The sequence below is a fragment of the Notamacropus eugenii genome, chromosome 6 (assembly GCF_028372415.1).
Source record: "Notamacropus eugenii isolate mMacEug1 chromosome 6, mMacEug1.pri_v2, whole genome shotgun sequence".
Lineage (NCBI taxonomy): Eukaryota > Metazoa > Chordata > Mammalia > Diprotodontia > Macropodidae > Notamacropus > Notamacropus eugenii.
In genome coordinates, this window is record NC_092877.1 from 140,388,506 (window position 1) to 140,409,301 (window position 20,796).

The following is a 20,796-nucleotide window of genomic DNA, read 5'->3' on the forward strand; positions in this document are numbered from 1 at the left end:
TCCAAGGGGAAAGAACACAGCTCAACTGACACAGGCCAACTGAAACATTATGACAGTTGATGGTGAAAAGGCCCTGGCTGAGGGGGGAAGGTCTGAGAATGACTTTGATCTACTGTGATCCTGTTTATTAACTTTTTGGTCACCATGACGGATTTTGATTTCTGGTTCTGGGATTTGACTTTCTGGTGCTTAAGTTAATGCCTTCTCTATGGAGAGTCTTTTATATTTTACGACTGAGAACTACACTGGCATATTCATAGTCACCACCAGTGCTGTGAATATTGCTTGGTAATACATCTGCATCTCCACCGAGGGACTTTGGAAGGCATGAAAGTATCATTTCTCTCAAGTCATGACTGGACACTTGTTTTGGACACTCTTTGTTCCCAAAAGCACCCAAAAATATTTCTATGTAGGGTAGAAACAAAAATTACAAAGTCCTCAAAGTAGGGGAGCACTATAAAATTGTTAGCAGACTGTTGGAATGAGTAGTACCCTGGATCTGGGATTTGAAGACTTGGGTTCAAGTTCTGACTCAACAACTTATGAACTGTGTCCCCCAACTGAATCATTTACCCTTACTAAAACAATGAGGAGGTGATCCTATCTTATTCTTGCTGGGTGGTTGGGAGCATTCTATAGACACTAAAGCCCATTATTATTTCAAGGGTATGGACGTTGGAGGGAAGGGTCAAAATAAACAAATATTTATTAGGTTCCCACAATGTGCCACAGACTGCACCAAACCCTTTACAAACATTTCATTTGAATCTCACAACAACCCTGGAAATTGGGTGCTGTTATTATCCTCATCTTCAAGAAACTGAGCTACTCGGAGATTGAGTGACTTGCCCCCAGTCACTGTAATGTTAATGGAATGAGAAGCTCTTTCCCACCTGTTAATAGGCCTGTGTGATCTTCTTTGAGCTCAGGCCCAGCTGACTGCTGTGATGGAGCCTGAGTCACATGAAGCCCATGGTGGGAGGAGCTTACTGAATGAGTGAAGCAGGATGGGTGGAGCAGGAAGCAGGAATGAGGCAGAACTGGGAGAGAGTGAGACAGAGATGAGGCAGAGCAGCTAGTCTGAGTGAGAGAGGGAGAAATTTGCCTAGGGAAACTTGTTTGTGGAGAGGCCTAACAGAGGGAAGGCTTGGGGATGGTGGTGTTCCCTGGATTGGTGGTGTGTATAAACTTCTTTGTTACCATGGTGGACTTGGCTTTCTGGTATCTGAATAAATATCTTGGTTTCATCTTTGAGGAAGAGAGTTTATTATATTTTATGATTCAACCCTGGAAATACATCTGCATATTCATAGCAGTTACTGTGGGTATTGCATTGGCAATATGTTTGGTGAGGAGGATGAGATCACAAAATATAAAACCTCTACTTGTTAACCAGAAGGCTCTAGGGAAGGAAGTAGGTATCCTGGGATTGGGAGGATTTACCTTATTCCTCCCTGGCAAGCAAATAGGCTAAAATCACAGGACTTTGTGAAAACTGAGAACGAAGGTTATGGAAGACAGAACCCATAGATTTAGAAAGATGTTTGCAAGGCATACCAATAGAACCAGGAAAGAAATGGCAGGTGTGTGTAGAAGAAGATGGGCCTTGTTAACAAGTTGCTGTATTATATCCAAAAGAAGAGACAAATTGCTACAGGAAAAAGTTCAGGAGGAAAATGAGTTAGCTGATTTCCATGAGAAGCTTTCTATGCTACAGTGCTGGAACTTTCCTTAAGAAGAACAAACTAGAAAGTACCAGGTGGTAGAAGAAAAAGTAGCTGTAAGTGTAGTTTGGAAAAAGAAAAGTTAACAAGAAGAAGGTACATGCAGCCTTTGCATGTGTGGAGCCTGCTAAAGACCCAGACCAATGGGAGGAAGATGAGCAAATTCAGATGAAGAGGCTTCTAGCAATGTGGACACACATCCAATACTACAAAGAAACAGGAGATCCAGGGGGGCCACAAAGTGTTTAAGGAAGTAATTAAGGATTTTACTCAGCAGGAAGTCACAGATATATTAAGTTGATTCACCCAAAAAATGGGAGAATCTTTAGTATCTTGGATGAAGAGAATCATCAGAGGAAAGGGCAGGAGGAGCATGGATAGATAACATAAATTGAAATTCGTTGGTATTAGTCAGAATCCCTTTGAACAAAAACCTTTTAGGGATTACCATATTCAAGGAAGTAACAATGGGACTAATTTGTTAGCTTTAACTGCCAAGGGTTGCAAGAAACAGTGTCCCGCTGATTCTATGTGGCCTGGTGGAGATAAACCTTGGTATTCACTTAGAGACGGTATGAGAAAGTTAAAGGAAGAGGTAATGAAAACTGTAATAATGGTCAGAGATGACTGCACTTATCATAGCACTCCTTTAACTGATCTTCATAAAAACATAATAATGAAGACACATAATTCTGAATCTACTAATTGGGGAAATAGGGCACCCTCTTTTGGAGGTGCTATATAAAATTTCATAGTTAGGTGACTTCAGAGAATGGAGAAAAGATAAATTTCCTCAAGAGAGAAGAGCAAATAGTTAGCAGATTAAAAGTCAGAATAGATTAATAAGGAAAGAATTGCTTATTGCTTTAAGAGCAGGGATAGATTTTGGAAGAATAGATGTTATTCCAACTAATGAATTAAATAGGATGTACTGAAAAAAGGGACTTGATATTAGAAGGAATAGGGAAGTAAGAACTGCCCCTACAGATCCTCTTGAATCATCATAACCAAGTTTATCACACTTTCAGGGAAACTAGGAAATTGGTCAAGCCCCAGCTCAGATTAAAGAAATACACAAATGGGATTACAGACTCCACATCAGTTTAACCATATACTGGAAAAATGGATCAACTACTGTAGCTAGGACATTAATTAGATACTGGGGCAGAGGCCCCTGATATAAATTTAAACATGGAACCCCTTGTACCATCATAGGACTAGGAGGGGCTGAAATACCAACTAGACAAGTTAAACTAATGATGAAAATTGGGCAATTACCTAAGAAAGAATATATAGTGGTAATTGTAACTTTTCCTGAATACATCATTGGGATAGATATATTGAGAGGTATGACTTTAAATTTGCCTGAGGGGAGATACCAATTTGTAGTGATGAAGATAAGAATTAATGCAATTCAAGTGGGTTCACGGACTCCAGAAGCACAGTTGACACTATATTTACCCTTCTTCTGGTTATTCTCTCCTTATTCTTTTTTGACCTTTGTTTGTTTCACCTGTTTGCTAGATTTGTCTTCTCCAGGCTTAGTGCCCTTCACTTGTGAATAATTGACTGTTTAAGCTGGATGTCACCCTCTGTCCAAGACTATGATACATCATCCCTGGACCTGGCATTGACCAAGCTCTGGATAAGGAACTGACCCCTTGGATAGGACCTCAGGAGGCAGAAACAACTCTATGTCCAATCTCAGCAGGAGGTAATTTCAGAAGATGAGACCTTCACCCCTTACCCCAAGGGACTTTGAATCCCATTAATTTGAGTGGGGAATGATAGGGTGCTTACGCTCAAGCCCCTACCCTAAGATATTTTTATGTGTTTATTTTGTGTTATCTCTGTTATATTGTTAAGTTATGTTGATACTAGTTACCCCTAAATTCTCATTGACCTATATAATGGACACAAAAGATAGTGGGGCCAAATGTAATGTTAATGGAATGGGAAGATCTTTCCTGCCCATTAATAGGCCTATGTTACCTTGGGCCCAGTTGACTGCTGTCACTAAGCCTAAGTCACATGGAGCCTATGGTGGAAGGAGCTTGCTGAGGGGTGGAGCAGGAAGAATGGAGCAAAAAGTGAGAGTGAGGAAGAGCTGAGAGGGAGTGAGGCAGAGCAGCTAGCCTGAGTGAGAGAGAGAGGAATTTTGCCTAGGGGAGCTTGTTTGTGAGGAGACCTAGCAGAAGGAAGGCTTGGTGGTGGTGCTTCCTGGATTGGTGATATGTATAAACTTCTTTGTTACCATGGTAGACTTGGCTTTCTGGTATCTGAATAAATATCTTGGTTTCGTCTCTGAGGAAGAGAGTTTATTATATTTTGTGATTCAACCCTGGAAATACATCTGCATGTTCATAGCAGCTGCTGTGGGTGATATAGTCACACAGCAAGTAAATGTCTGAGGCAGGATTTGAATTGAAGTCTTCCTGATCCCAAGCTCAGTGGTCTATGTATCCAGCTGCCTTCTTGAGGTGGGTGAGGAAACATCTTGCCATTGCAGATGGCAGTCTTCTTTGTTATAGCCTTTACCTACACATACACACACACACACACACACACACACACACACACACACCTTCTAGTCTTAAAAAGTTGACTAGAACACTGACTTGCCCAGGGTCACAAGGTCAATGTGTATCAGAAGCAATACTGGAACCCAGGTTTTCCTGACTCTGAGGCTAGTTCTGTATTCATCATTATAATTATTATTATTATTCACAAAATAGTTAAGGGGTTGTTGAAACAATTTCACAATGTGAAGAATATTACTCAATAGTTCAAATGTCCACTCACAGTTATGGAAGGTAGGATTCAACTTGTCTTCTCCCAAAGTCTGGAACAGGTCATAGCATTCATGTTAAATCCAACTTTATAAACTAAGAACTTCCTAGGGCTGCTCAGAAAAGGTTCTGGGAGAAGAGGGGCAATAGATTTCCTTTCTTTTTTCAGCTGATTTCTTTCTTGGTATTCATTCATTCATCTATTCATTTATTTAAAAAAAACAAACAGTAAGTACCTACTGTTTTTATGGCTCTGTGTTAGGCTATGAAAACACAAAGAACTTATGCAACTTTCTAAAAAAATATTAACTTATTTCACTCTTATTCAATTATTTATTTTTAAATTTAATGCTCTCCCACCTCCCTACCCCATTAAGAATAACCCTTGTAATAAACATGAATAGTCAAACAAAGAAAATTCCCACATTGGCCACATCCAGTTATGTATTTGTTGTTGTTGAGTTGTTTCCATCATGTCTGACTCTCTGTTGTCCCATTTGGGGTTTTCTTGGTAAAGATCCTGGAGTGGTTTGCCATTTTCTATCCACTTCATTGTACAGATGAGGAAAATGAGGGAAACAGGGTAAATGATTTACCCAGGGTCACAAAGCTAATAAGTATCTGAGGCCAGATTTGAATTCAAGTCCTCCTGATTCTAGGGTTGGCACTGTAACCACTGTGCCAACCTAGCTGCCCACACAGAAATGTCTTAATCTATATCTTCATTCCATCAGTGCTTCCAAATCTAATGGGTGAAAAATTGTGGTAGGAGAATTTTTATTATCCTCTTTATGAGAGATGTAAATTAATTTTTTTAATTTTTATCTATTCAACCAATTGATAAAATGAATACTTATAAAGCAAAATATTTATCTTTTCACTAACTAATAACAAGCATCTTATTAAATGAGAAATATACTTAAAGTTTAAAAAAAAAATCCAAATCTAAAAGGTGGGAAGACTGGGAGGAGTCCAATTAGTTCCCTATCCTTTAGTACAATAAGATAAACTTCCTAGTAGATGAGATGGAGGAATTGAGCGACCTCTTTTGACAGCACTTTCCTGAAATTACTACCCCTTCACCGCAAACTCTGGTTCAAACAGTAAATATCATGTGGGTGTATAAAGATGATAAAGATTTCTCCCTAAGATAATCAAACAGCATTTTCATATCTCATTCACCAGAATTTGTTATTCAGCTAGGTCAAACTCTTTGTGACCCATTTTGTTGGCAAAGATATTGGAGTGGTTTGCCATTTCCTTATCCAGTTCATTTTACAGATGAGGAACTGAGGCAAACAGGGTAGATTATTTGCCCAGGTTCATACAGGTATTAAGTGTGGAAGGCTGGATTTGAACACAGGTGGACGAATCTTCCTGACTCCAGGCCAGGCTCTTTATCCACTGTAGCACCACATCTTATACACTTAAAGTATTCTAACCAGTATTATCAGCATTTTTCTAGACCTTATCACTTCTATTTAATCCTACCTACTGGAGGGCAAAGGTCCTTTCTTACTACTGCATTTTCTCCAGTGCCTAAAGCAGTGAATTACTCTTTTTTAGGGGACAAGGGTAGAAAAATTGGGTTCCAACATGCAATTTTATCAGTGCTGGGAACTCCTGGCTGGCTTGGGAACTCCCTCCATTGATGCAGATGGCACCTGTCTTCTATTTATAGTCTTATAGAGTTACCCAGGGCACTCACTTTCTGTGACTTTCCCATGGCCACAAAGGTAATATGTGTCACAGTCAAAGCTGGAACTGGGCTTCCCACTTCCCATGTCAGCCCTCCATAGACTACACCAAGCTGACTCTTATTTTCACATAGTAGGCACTTGGTAAATATTTGGTGAGTTTAACTGAATCCAATTAAAGAGTCAAACTTCAATTACCTGGAAAAATCACTTTGATCAGGCAAAATGATACAGAAGAGAAAAACTATTATTATCTATAATGATAGCAAAGACAAATCAGAAATTTAAAACTGAATCTTTTCTGAAATGTATAACTTTCCCTCTATAGGAAAGCCCTTTTGAAGCTGGTAAATAATTTTTATAGCCAGTATTTCTGATAAAGGCCTCATTTCTAAAATATATAGAGAACTGAGTCAAATTTATAAGAATACAAATCATTCTACAATAGAAAAATGGTCAAAGGATATGAATAAGTAATTTTCAGATGAAGAAATTAAAGTTATCTATAGTCATATGAAAAAATGCTCTAAATCACTAATGATTAGGGAAATGCAAATTAAAACAACTCTGAGGTACCAACCTATCAGGTTGGCTAATATGATAGAACAGGAAAATGATAAATACTGGAAATGTGGGGAAAAAATAGAACACTAATGCATTGTTGGTGGAGTTGTGAACTGATCCTACCATCCTGGAAAACAATTTAGAATTATGCCCAAAGGGCTATAAAACTGTATATCCTCTAATCCAACAATACCACTGCCAGATCTGTATCCCAAAGATAAAAAAGGAAGAAGATTCCACATGTACAAAAATATTTATAGCATCTCTTTTTGTGGTGGCAAGGAACTGGAAATTGAGGGGATGCCAGCCAATTGGGGAATGACTGAACAAATTGTGGTACATGAATGTAATGGAATACTATTGTTCTATAAGATATGATGAGCAGGAAGACTTCAGATAAACCCAGAAAGACTTACATAAATTGATGTTGAGTGTAGTGAGCAGAACCAGAAGAACACTGCACATAGTAATAGAAACATGGTGCCATCATCAAATATGCTAGACTAAGCTCTTTTCAGCAATATGATGATCCAAGACAATTCCAAAAGACTCATGATGAAAAATGATAAGCACATCCAGAGAAAGAACTGTGAAGTGTGAATGCAGAACAAAGCATATTATTTTCACTTTTTTTTTGTTTTTTCTTTCTTGTGGTTTTTCCCTTTTGTTCTGATTCTTCTTTCACAACATGGCTAATGTGGAAATATGTTTAACATGATTGTACATGTATAACCTATTTCAGATTGCTTGCTATCTTGGGGAGGAGAAGGGAGAAAAATTTGAAACTCAAAATCTTACAGAAATTAATATTGAAAACTATTTTATGTGTAATTGGAAAAAACATTTATTTATTAAGAAAAAGAGAAAAAACAAAAGAAAAAAGACAAGCTTTTTTCCCCCCATTTTCTACTTAAAAATGAAAGGCACATAATAATAAAAGTGGAAATCAGTGTAGAGAAGAAAGGAGGGCACTGACTTCTCAGAATCCTGAGCCATTGTCAGGAACACAGTGAATTACATTTTCAATTTCACTTTCTCCACACCCATGTGATAGATAACACTCTGGTTAAAGACAACAGCAACCTTCCCATATGGCATTTTGGAGTAAAAAACCCATGAGGAAGAATAAACCAAAATATTTTCTGAATAATTTAAAAAGTCCATTACTGTAGAACACACTTTGGAGTTAGTCCTCAAAATTAGATTCAACATGATTGGATTAAAACATGGAGATCTAGACATGCCTTCTACACAAAGGAAAGTGAAATAAATGGCAAGCATTCATTGAGTCAGAGTCATTAGTCCTGAGATTGACAGAATAGCAAGAACTCGACAGGTTCCCTTGGTAAGCAAATAGCACAAAATGAGGGTCTTAAAAAATCTTTTAAAGTCATGATGTGAACTTAAAACAAGAAATTAACACAAATCCATTTAAACAGAAAAAGCTTAGTTTTTAGCTACTACAAAGGTTCATTGTTGTGGTTCTGTCATTTCTGAATCTTCATAACCTTGTGGACCATAGCATACCAATACTGTCCATAGGATTTTCTTGGCAAAAATTATGGAGTGGTTTGACATTTCCTTCTCCAGTGGATTAAGGCAGATAGAGGTTAAGTTACTTGCCCAGGGTCACAGAGCACGTAAACTCCTGCTAATCTCTGCCATTTTTGAAAAGCACACATGTTAAAAATTTACACCTTCTACTTCTGAGTGTTTTGGGACAAAATCCTGGTCACCCTTCCCTAGTTGTCCTGTGATGATACTGAGGAAAAGAGAGGCAAATCATGGTACTTTATTTTGAACCCTCAAATGAGTACATACAAAAACTCATTCAAATTCTATTTCCATTAGGCTTCTTTTTTGCCATTCATTAATTATACAGAACAAAGGTTCTCAACCATTTTGTGTGTGTCATGGACTTATCTCAGAGTCTGGTGAGCCCCTTCTCAGAATTATATTTTTAAATAATTGAAGGAAATGCTGTATTTTAGTTAAATGCCAATGAAAATAAAGATATGATTTTCCCCCTTATTCAAGTTCACAGGACTCCTGTGATTTATTCGCCAGGAGTCCATGGACCCCACGTGTAAAAGCAAGCACTGACACATCCAGGATGGCCTGCTATCACAGATTCTTTGATCAACTTTTCGAAAAGGAAAGGCAACTTTTGAGGGATCAGAAATCTACTTTAATTAAGCACATACATCATTCACTTAGTTCAAGGGGAAAAGCACCCTGAACTTCAGAGAAAATACAAACAGAGAAATACAAACAGATATAAGGCTTCCAATTGCCTGACCACAAGCAATACATACATCACAGAGCAACAGACAGATCCAACTGTCTGGCCAATACATACATACATAGTTACTAGAGAGAAAAGGGTTTTCAGAGCCAGGGGGGCTCCTTAATGACTGCCCAGAGTCTGGTCTGGCCAAATGAACACTCAATGAGTAAGACCCAAAGTAAAACCTCACCTGAGAGTATTTATATACTTTTCAGAGCCAGAGCACCATCCTCTGACCCAGTGCCTCAATAGAAATTTACAAAAGGTACTGAGGTCTATTAATGGGCAGGGAAGATCTTTAACTCTTCCCCCCACCCACCATTAACTTTACATTAACATTACACCACATTAAGAATCCCTGGCATAGAGGAAAAAATACTGGACTTGGAAAAGGGAACCTGACTTCAAATCCTGGCTGCCGATACTGCTTCACTGTATGACGCTCACTTCATGTTTCTTAGACTCAGTTTCTACCACAGTAAAACTGTGAAAATGATCCTTGTCCTATCTACCACATGGGGGTTGCAAATCTGAAAGCATTATAGAAACATGACTTATTATTTCAACAGCTACAGCAATGGAAAGAAGCCTGGTCTTGAAATCAGAAAGCTGAGATTCAAACTCCAGCTCTGACGCAAGCTGTGGTCATGTGCAAATCACTTACCTCATCTAAACCTCAGTTTTCTCATTTAAAATGGAAATAATAATACTCACTGATTCATAAATTGTTGCACCACTCATAGTGTTCTTAAAAGGAGAGAACTTTGTAAACCTTTAAGCACTAGAGAAATAAGAAGTATTAGTGTTGCACAACTTAATGATACGACCTTTACTGGGGGCACACTGTTGTCAAGATTGCCTTTTACCCTCTTTCAGAGGAAACACCACCACTTGCCAATAAAATGAGCTAAGGAGGGTTAATACCCCAACTCCCAGATTAACTGTAGTAGGGATTTGCCCCTGGAAGGCTCCACCCTAGAGCTCTTTAAGAGATACAGGACAGATATGAGGTGGCTATAATTCACTGGTTTCTGTGGAAAGCAATATCCCACTGCGAGATAACATCTGCAGTCTTAGGCAACTTTCTTTGGATGAGAAAACTCCTTGGGGGATAAAACTAGAGAGATAACATCCCAAAGAGCATCTTCTCTGAAATTAGTGTTCAGGGTAGTTAGTACACAGTGGATGTTCTGAACAACAAATTTTTGTTAACTATGAAATACTCAATATATTAATTTATTTTTACTAATTTATATAGAAATTAACTTTGCTCAGTCAGTTCTATTCAATGAGCATTTATGAAAGAACCACTTTATTTCAGGCATTGCGCTGGGCACTGGGGGAAGCAAACCTACACTTTAGGAAACATAGTCTAATCTACTGGGAGAGGGACAAGGAACACCATGTACTTGGGTCAACATAATTGTGACCTCAGAGATATGGTTATTCTTTCTACTGGTACAGATTACAACATGTCAGTTTCTTCTCTTCTTAAGTGATTCTTGTCTGTCTTGTCCCAGAAACACTCTATAGGAGGTCAGTCAACATACTGAGGTCCTATTCTCTTGCATACTCATTGCTGAATGGATACCTATGGAATAGACAGACTGGTGGTTATTGCTTGCTGTCAATATCCTTTTCCATTAATACATTTCTCTGGGGACATCCTTTAAACTACTTGTTCTGAATGAATCTTCATTGGTAGTATGCTGTTTACTGCCCTTTGATGATCTGTAATTTTAATTCTTTGGACATAGTGATATACCTTGACAGAGCTGTGTAGTACCCTCAGAAGAATATTTTTCTTTATTTATTTATTTAGGTTTTCAACATTCATTTCCACAAAATTTTGGGTTCCAAATTTTCTCCCCATTTCTCCCCTCTCCCCACCCCTAAATGCCAAGCATTCTAATTGCCCCTATCACCAATCTGCCCTCCCTTCTAACATCCCTCCCTTCTCTTATCCCCATCTTCTCTTTTGTCCTGTAGGGCAAGATAAATTTCTATGCCCCGTTACCTGTATTTCTTATTTCCTAGTTGCAAGAACAATATTCAACAGTTGTTCCTAAAACTTTTGAGTTCCAACTTTTCTTCATCCCTCCCTCCCCACCCATTCCCTTTGGGAAGGCAAGCAATTCAATATAGGCCATATCTGTGTAGTTTTGCAAATGACTTCCATAAAAGTCGTGTTCTGTAAGACTAACTATATTTCCCTCCATCCTATCCTGCCCCCCATTGCTTCTGTTCTCTCTTTTGATCTTGTCCCTCCCCAAGAGTGCTCCCTCCTCCCACTGCCCTCCCTTCCATCATTCCCCCCACCCTGCTTATTCCCTTTCTCCCCCACTTTCCTGTATTGTAAGATAGGTTTTCATACCAAAATGAGGGTGTACTTTATTCCTTCCTTTAGTCGAATGTGATGAGAGTCATCTTCATGTTTTTTTCTCTCACCTCCCCCCTTTTTCCCTCCACTGAAAAGTCTTTTGCTTGCCTCTTGTATGAGAGATAATTTGCCCCATTCCATTTCTCCCTTTCTCCTCCCAATATATTTCTCTCTCACCACTTAATTTCATTTTTTTAAGATATGATCCCATCCTATTCAATTCACTCTGTGCTCTTTGTCTGTGTGTGTGTATGTGTGTGTGTGTGTGTGTGTGTGTGTGTGTGTGTGTGTGTGTGTGTGTGTGTGTAAGTAATCCCACCCACTACCCAGATACTGAAAAGTTTCAAGAGTTACAAATATTGTCTTTCCATGTAGGAATGTAAACAGTTCAACTTTACTAAGTCTCTTGTGACTTCTCTGTTTGCCGTTTCATGCTTCTCTTCATTCTTGTGTTTGAAAGTTAAATTTTCTTTTCAGCTCTGGTCTTTTCATGAAGAATGCTTGAAAGTCCTCTATTTCATTGAATGACCATTTTTTCCCCTGAATTATTATACTCAGTTTTGCTGGATAGGTGATTCTTGGTTTTAGTCCTAGTTCCTTTGACTTCTGGAATATCATATTCCACATGCTTTGATCCCTTAATGTAGAAGCTGCTAGATCTTGTGTTATCCTGATTGTATTTCCACAGTACTTGAATTGTTTCTTTCTAGATGCTTGCAATATTTTCTCCTTGACCAGGGAACTCTGGAATTTCATATTATCTTCCACTTTTTAATTCTTTTGGTTTTTGTTTTGTGATTTCTTGGTTTCTCATAAAGTCATTAGCCTCCATCTGTTCCATTCTAATTTTGAAAGAACTATTTTCTTCAGTGAGCTTTTGAACCTCCTTTTCCATTTGGCTAATGCTTTTTAAAGCATTCTTCTCCTCATTGGCTTTTTGAACCTCTTTTGCCAGTTGAGTTAGCCTATTTTTCAAGGTGTTATTTTCTTCAGCATATTTTTGGGTCTCCTTTAACAAGGCGTTTACCTGCTTTTCATGCTTTTCTTGCATCTCTCTCATTTCTCTTCCCAATTTTTCCTACACCTCTCTAACTTGATTTTCAAAATCCTTTTTGAGCTCTTCCATGGCCTGAGCCCACTGAATATTTATTTTGGATGTTTGGGATACAGAAGCCTTGACTTTTATGTCTTTCACTGATGGTAAGCATTGTTCTTCTTCATCTAAAGGGATGAGAGAAGATATCTGTTCACCAAGAAAGTAACCTTCTATGGTCTTATTTTTTTTCCCTTTTTTGGGCATTTTCCCAACCAGTTACTTGAATTTTGGGTCCTTTGTCAAGAGTAGGGTATACTCTGGGAATCTGTAAGATCTCAGTTCCTCCAAGTTGGCACAATGAAGCATGTACTGGTCTGGGCACAGAGAGGAATTTTTGTGCCCAGAATCTTAGCAGAGGTTCCTCTCCACAGCCACCTGGCCTCTAGTTCCTCCAAGTCAGCACTGGGGGCTGATTTTCAGATAAGCTGGGTGGGCAGGGCCACCATTCAGTGTGAGACAAGGACCAGCTCCCCCAGGGCCTCCACACAGGGTGGAGGCAATAATCAGCTTCTCAGTGCTCCCAGGGGTTTTTACGCTCCTACAATGGAGCAGGTCGGTACAGGCTGCTGTTCAGCCTCTGTGGCCACTGCCTGCTGCAAGAGCTTTAGAAGGCCCTTCTCCCTTCCTGGCCAGCTGAAAAACCCCCGTCACTGACCTTTGGCGCCTGTGGGTTGAGGGATCTGGGAACCTGCTGCTGCTGGTACTGGGGATTCCGCAACTGGAGATTCCGCCCCCCAAGGGCTGTTCACGAGTCAAGCTGTGCAGCCAAGGCTGGTCTGGGCTTTGCTCCGCATCTGGCACAACAGATGTTTTCCGTGGGCCTTTCAGGTCACCCTGGGCTGGAAATTTCCTCCACTCTGTTGTTCTCCACTTCTGCTGCTCCAAAATTTGTTGAGAGTCCCTCTCTACCGGTATTTTATGGGCTGTGTGGTGAGACCCTGAGTATAGGTGTCTTTCTACTCTGCCATCTTCAGAAGAATATTGATGTTAAAAATATAGATCTCTGTTTTCGTGAGAAATGTGGAATTGTTAAAAGTCCTTGTTAATTGTCAAATGTTAAAAGTTTTCAAATCCCAAATGTAATTAATGTAATTAATCTCTTCTTATTCAATTCTGGGTCCAGTTCACTGTCTATCTAAACCATCAGCCCAAGAGATATATTTACAACCACAAGGTCATCAGACAAAGTTATTTCTGCTATTATATGTTTCAAGGTATATTGGTCATACTGAACTTGCTTCCGTTGCATGCTATACCTTCTTCTCATTTTCATTCTTTCATAAAAATCAGAATGACTTTTATGTCCATGGTCTGATCCTACAAGATAGCTGCTTCAGAAATGACTTCCACATTACTATCAAGTTATTTTCTATCTATTAGAATAAATCTATTTCATTTTTCATAATGTTTTTATATCCATAGCCATAAACACTTACTAGCTGCATGACCTTGGGCAAGTCACTTAACATCTGTTTGCTTCATTTTCCTCACCTATAAAAATAGGGATAATAATAGCATCTGCCTCTCTGGATTATTGTGAAGCTCAAGAGAGATAATAGTTGTTAAAAGGCACTGATCACACTACCTGGCACACAGCCGGCTAAAGACTAGCTATTGCTAGCTGCTACCTACCTCACAGGGCTGTTGTAAGGCTCAAATGAGGTAATGTTTGCAAAGTGCTTAGCACAGAGCATGGCACATAGTAGACACTATGTAAATGCTTATTCCCTTCCCTTCTTCTTTCCCTTTCCTTTTGTATTTTTTATCATTCTTCCCTATGTCCACCATTATACTGAAATCACTGAATATTACATCCTATGTTAAGTTAGTGTTGGATCTTGCTGAGTTTTTCATAGAAATTTTCTTTTTCCTTACTCTCTGCACAAAGATTAACACATGACCTGCAAATTATCTTCATGGTGGTCTTTCTTCCAAATGCTCTTCATAAACTCTGTTAGATGATCAAGTATTTCATGAAATAATATTTTTTTCTTTGCCTTGCACACAGAATAACATCCACTAAGTCAACTCCTTTGTTTGCCTATCTCAGGAGAACCTATAAAACATCCTTGTAGCTCCAATCTCCTTTTGTTTTCTAGGTTCCCTTCTAATGAGAATGATAAGATCAACAAAGCATCATCCTTCCGGTAGGCTGTCCAATCACTGGTCACAGGATGAGCACCTCATCTTTAGAGTTTCAACAGTGAAGTAATTGTTTATAGATGGTTTATAAATACTACAATTTTAAAAACCTCCTGCTCTCTTTTCAAGAACATTGCCTTAATCACTGCTGGAATGAACAGAGACTGCAACACTGAAGGTGATATTGCATGTTCTGTTTGTTTTAGGGATTGCCATGGCCAAAAAAACATGTTAAGCAAGAAGCCAGATTACGAGTGACAAATTTCTTTGTACTTAACTAGGCAGGTGCTCAGGAAGCAGACCAAGTGTAATGCTAGGACTATACTTGGAATCTTTCCAGTGTAGAAACACCCTCCTGAACAAAAGTCATCTCACCTCACAATGAGGCATAAGACCAGAGATTTGTAGAAATTAAAAGGACTTTAATAAAAAGTTAAGCACTTTTAAAAGAATGTATGTTGGCTTGATGTCACATTATCCTTCCTTCTTCTATCCATCTAGGTGTCCCCAAAGTTCATGTCTTTGTCATCCCTGCCACTGCTATGTTGTTGTTTTCTTTTCAGATGTACCCAAATCTTATGGAGGAAATTCTCTCTCTGTCACTCTAAGGCTCTACCAGGCAGATCACACAGACTTCCCTCTGAATCATACTTCTGTCACCCTTCACTTAACCTACATTCACTTCACTGCTTCAAAGGACACATGTTTTCATTCAGAATCCTCTTGAAATCCCACAAGAAATCCAGGTGGTCTTTCCATCTCAGTAGGTTCCCAAAGTGGGCAATGCCACTCCCTGGAGGCACTGGAATGATTGAGAGGGGGGGTGGTAGCCTCAGTTGTAATCGGGGGGCATTGAATAAAAACAAAGGGGAGAAGGGAGCATAAGGAAAGAAGAGAAAAAAATTTTGAAAAAAACATTTGTACATGTTTCATTTGTTGTGTAATGGAGTAAAGCTGTTTCCAAGTAAACACATAAAATGCAAGTTATAACCAATCAGTGGTCAAGTCACCAATAGGTCTTAACAGCAAAGTGTCGGCAAGTGTGTGTGTCCCTCATTGTCAGGAAGTCCAGCATGCATCAGCAGGAATATGTGCATGTGATGACTTATTTACATTACAATACTATATGGCTCCATGATGCAATGCTGCATCATCAAAATTTCAATGCAGGAAAATACTCCATAAATTTACAATAAATTATTGAGTATGTCATTTAAAAAAATATTGTCTTTTTTTTTGAAATGAGGCAAATTTTTTTTTTAACCATTAAAGGGTTAAAGAAATTAGATTTCTAGGGGAGGAGAAGAAGAATTTTTTTTTTGTAAAGGGGGTAGGAGGTCAAATAAGTCTGGAAATCTTTGGTCTGTGCAGATCACAATCCTAATTCTGCCACTTGCTCCCTGTGGAAAGTTTCTTCACTTCTCTATCTTTGTTCACCTTTGATATGAGAGGCTTGGACTAACTCCAGATCTATGATTCTGTGTGTGTGAGCGCACGTGTGTGTGTGCGTGTGTGTGTGGTGTGTGTGTGTGTGGTGTGCGTGTGAGTGTGAGTATGTGTGTGTCCATACCCATCTTGTTTTTTTTGGTTGTTTTATTTTCACATTCACTTTGTGAGAGTTCTCTTGTAACAAAATAAAGCAATTAAGGAAAACAAATAATATAGTGACTACCCCTGAAAAGCGGGTGTGGCGTTTCACAGCTGGATCACCATCCACATCGCTATTTAAAACAAACAAAAAACAATTTTCCCTCCCTCCAGATGAGGGCTGGAAGAGGAGGTGGTGAGACCCCCACAAACACCAGAGTACCAGGGGCAGGTCACCTAGAAGGAATTCACGGACTCAAGCATTATTGGGGTCAAGGTAAAGATTTATTACACTTTTCAGCTGGCAAGAGTTCTTAGGGAACCTGCAACCTTAGAGGGCTACAGGTAAAGTTTATGTAGGATAGACTTTTGGAAACATGTGCCAAATATATTAACTAGGTGTTTTGAGGTGGGATTAAGGAGTGGTAGTGGTCAGTTCTTAAAGGAACATGCACTTTTCGTATCTACTGCAGGTATTTTACCCAAAATTCATCAGGAAATAGCCTGGGGAGGGGTTCCTGAAGGTGTGGTTTTAGTCCTGAAACCTCACTAAGTTAACTAACAGTCAGGGCTGGATACCAGGTTCTCATCAATGTCTTGTTAGACAAGATCAATGTAAGGGAGTCTAGGACACATATGATTGGTCAGTGAGTAGTAAATGTCACTATGACGCAGTACACAGCGAGTTCAGTCAGTACATAGTTGGTTCTAATAAGTTCTATAGGTGCAGCTGGCAACTGTAGCAGGAAGGGGGATAATGGTTGTTGCTGGGGCAGGCTGTGTCTTTGGGCTGGGAAGAAACTGCCTGAGATAGTATTTTGAAGCTAGGGAGAAATGTGATTTTTAAAGAGAAATTTGATTTTAGAATTGGGGCCCAAGCACATGCACACAAGCACCCCATCACTTGCACCTTACATTTCTCCCATATATGGATTTAGGGTGCAAAATGAGACATATATATACCTCTATCACCTTCCTATAATGGATAATATTTCATCATCAGACCTTTGGGATAATGATCCCATGATTCTAAGAACTTGTTCTTATTTAGGTAGATAGTTTCATGGGTTACTCTAGCCAATACACACACACACACCCCTACATATACACATACATACATGCACATATATGTAAGTGTGTGTATATACATATACATACATACACATATATATTCTGGTTGTTAGCCTTTAAGAAGGAGAAATTCAAAATAAGTGTAAAGGCTATGCTGACTTTTTTTTCTGGCTGGGTCATAAAGTTTTGTCAGTCTTATTCCTGGCCACTAGAGCTAGAAGAAGTCAGAAGAGTATAACACTTGAGTTCTTATAGAAGATTTGTAGAGGAAAGAGGACTGTGCTTGTATTCAGGAGAGAACTAGGTTTATATCTTACCTTTGGTAATGAATAGCTGTGTAACCATGGGAAAAATCATTTCACTTTTCCAAACCTTAGTTTCCTAAACTGTAAAATGGAGATAATAATATCCATGGTGCTTACCTCATAGGGTGATTGTGCAAAAAACATGTATATCTGACTCTGTGCTATCTGTATCATATATACATACATATGTATATAGACAAGTACATATATATGTGCTCTATTACATATATGTGTATGTATACATGCTATATTTTAGTTATGTGTATATAGATAGATAAACCATTATGATTTCAGCCATAAAAGGAGTTTAATGAAAAACCAAAACAAAATCTGTCCGTATAATTCCAGGAATGCAAGGCTGAAATGCAACAAAGAAGTCGCTGCCAAATGTCCCTTAAGATCCTGCTCTTCAGCTCCTTCCTTATTTTCCTTTCTGCTGGCCTTGTTTCCTTCTGCAGGAACCCTGCTGCCGAGTTGGCATTCTAGAGCCCACAACAATCCTCGTGATAGAAGATGTCCTGGGATATCCCGTCTGTTTTCAGAAGATAGTTTTCCTTTGGTGCCACTGCCTGTTCCTCGTTCTAAGACATTCTTCACAATAGAAGTCGCAACATCTACTTGTTTAATGGACTAACAGCACAATTTTGCGTGAGAGAACTGAAATTTTCAGCCCCTGACAATTCTTCAGAAGAAAGAAAAGAATCCGATCACTCCCTTCCTCCCTGGCCCAGCCCCATTGCTGTATCTCAACATCACATCCGTATCCCAATGTCTATCTGGATGAAAACAAACTTGGAATCTGAATGCACATTTCAGGTTGTTCATCCTAGCCTTGGTTTGTACTGCCCCAGGCACCAAAATTCTTAATTATCCATCTGGCTCCATTTGGTGGACACAGAAACCAGGTACCCCCCCCCCCCCCCCCCCCGCCCCCTTCAGCTTAAGGAGCCTATTAACATAGATGTATATGGGAGAGAGTTTTGGTTTCATATCCTTTGCCCTCAGGTCATTCAAGAAGGTTTATGTCTAGTCATCTAACAAACTTACCACCAGAGAGATTCTCTCAAGAGGAGAGTGCCAGTAAAATATGGCAGATTCATTCTCTCTGGGTTTTCCTTGGTTCTACCTCAAATGGAGCCACCAGAGTTGTGTCATCTTTGCTACCTACAGATACCATTGTATATAGTCCAATGGCAACAGCAGCAAGCATTTATTTGGACGATACTGGGCACTATGCTGGCAACAAGGACCCGAAAATTAAACAGTCCCTGCCCTCAAGGAGTTTACAGCCTATTTTAGGAAACAATAGGTAAATAAACGTATACTATAAATAAGATATAAATGCCAGGATCCAGGCTTCCCCATGAACTCTGAGGTCACATGGACTGGTATTAATCTTAGGGGACTGACCCAGGGGACCAGGTTCTCTCTTTGGTTTATGCCCTACAATCCAGAATCTGGTTCTGGAAAAATCTCTAAACAAAACCCAAGTATGGCTTATATCTAGATTTTCCCAGCAGTGGGACAGTGGTCCCCACTTGGACACCCGATGTACAAAATGATTGTCAGTATCACATAGGAGACAGGCTGTGTTTCACCACAGAAAATGAGCAAGATACAAATGACTCACACGATCCCATGAACAAATTTAGAAGCTTAACACATTTATTTTTTAAAATATCATTTTAAAAATGAACAAAAATCTATTTTCTCCCTTTCTTCCTACCTCCCGTCTTCCTCCTATGGAAAGAAAGAAAAACAAAACCCTTATAACAAATATGCATAGTTAAGAAAAATAAATTCTTGCATTGGTCACATCCAAAAAATATAAAGCTATCTTCCAGAAAGGAAGGGATGGGACAGCAGGCAGACTATTCTGTTACATGATACACCAAGACCACCAGGAAGATCATGTTGGCCCTGACCATGAAGAATCTGGGAGGGAAGGAGTAAGGGTGAGTGGGGAGGTAAATTAACAGTTTATACTAGGAAGACACACACATGTCATCTGCTCACTGCAGAAAGACTATGGAACACTCCAAGTACTGTCAGGGATCTAACTTAAGCCATTGTCTGAAAGGGGAATGTGTTTCCTTAAGTAGGAAATAAAGGTCAGCTTCTACCACTTCAGCAGTTGCTGGGGGGCTTGCAGCTTGGCCAGGGACTTTGTTTTGCTCTATCAGACAAAAGCAATCTGTTAGATAGGTCAGATTAGATCTTTGTACCCTCCCTAAGGAAGCCAACCCAGACTATTGATGATTCAAGGCAATCATCAGAGATACTGGTATAGGAAAGGCATGGGATAGTCTCCTTCTTAGGAAAAAAGGCAAAGGATCCACGATTTGTATCTGGAACTTGGGTTCCTCTGGAGCAATGGGGTGGTAGAAAATGTGATTAGGAAGCTGGGTACATGAGAAGAAATTTAAGATGAGACTGTTACTGAATCAGGGGACAAGATTCAGGGGACATCAATGGAGATGACCATTTGCTTGACACTTGCCTTCCCAAAGCTTTGGCCTTCTCTGAAGGCAGTTTCATATCCACTTTTATCCAGAACTGATGAGCTGGCACTATCTTTCTCCTTTCTGACCCAGTTGAACCAGCAAGTCCACAGACTCCCTGTATTCACTCCAAGGGCACCCTGTGTAACAAAGGGAGGTTATTCAGATTTGCCCTTACCGACAAGCTGTATAGAACAAGTGCAGATGTTCTCTGCTTGGTTTAAATCCACCCTTGGAACATTAGCAAGCCAGTTTCCAACCCTTAAGTGAGGGACTTCCACTATGTGATGACAGAGACTTCCATCAGTGATAGAACCAGAAGAATTGATGACTCACAGATTACTCTATGTCAGAGCCAAGCAGATATACAAGAATGATGGTGTGTGGGATAGCATGACCCCCCCCCCCCCCCCCCCCCCTTACTCAAATTGACTGCTCAGAGGCATCTCAAAGTAAAAATAGAAAATCTCCTTTATTCGGCTCTCCCGAGAAGCGGGCAGTCTCTTCACCAGTAAAGCTGGAGTCGGAGGTGCCTTACAGAAGCAGAATGGCATTTTATATAGACCCTAACGGGGAAATCCCCCTCCCACCCACCACTGACCATTATTCTCATTGGCTGAGAAGCATGGTCTTACATTCTAGGCAATAAA

General features: G+C 39.5%; 2 long non-coding RNA genes across 2 annotated transcripts in view; one reads left to right on the forward strand and one right to left on the reverse strand.

The window, feature by feature from the left end:
- Positions 1–2: 2 nt before the first annotated feature.
- On the forward strand, positions 3–19,720 carry LOC140511893 (uncharacterized). Its single transcript, XR_011969710.1, has 3 exons — positions 3–90; positions 3,252–3,441; positions 18,104–19,720. It is a non-coding gene; the product is annotated as an uncharacterized lncRNA (long non-coding RNA).
- LOC140511891 (uncharacterized) overlaps positions 19,293–20,796 on the reverse strand; it is a 72,636-nt gene continuing 71,132 nt past the window's right edge. Inside the window, exons 5-6 of the long non-coding RNA XR_011969705.1 lie at positions 20,146–20,286; positions 19,293–19,385 (exon numbers count right to left, since the gene is read on the reverse strand). This is a non-coding gene — a long non-coding RNA (uncharacterized lncRNA). The remainder of the gene's footprint in view (positions 19,386–20,145; positions 20,287–20,796) is intronic.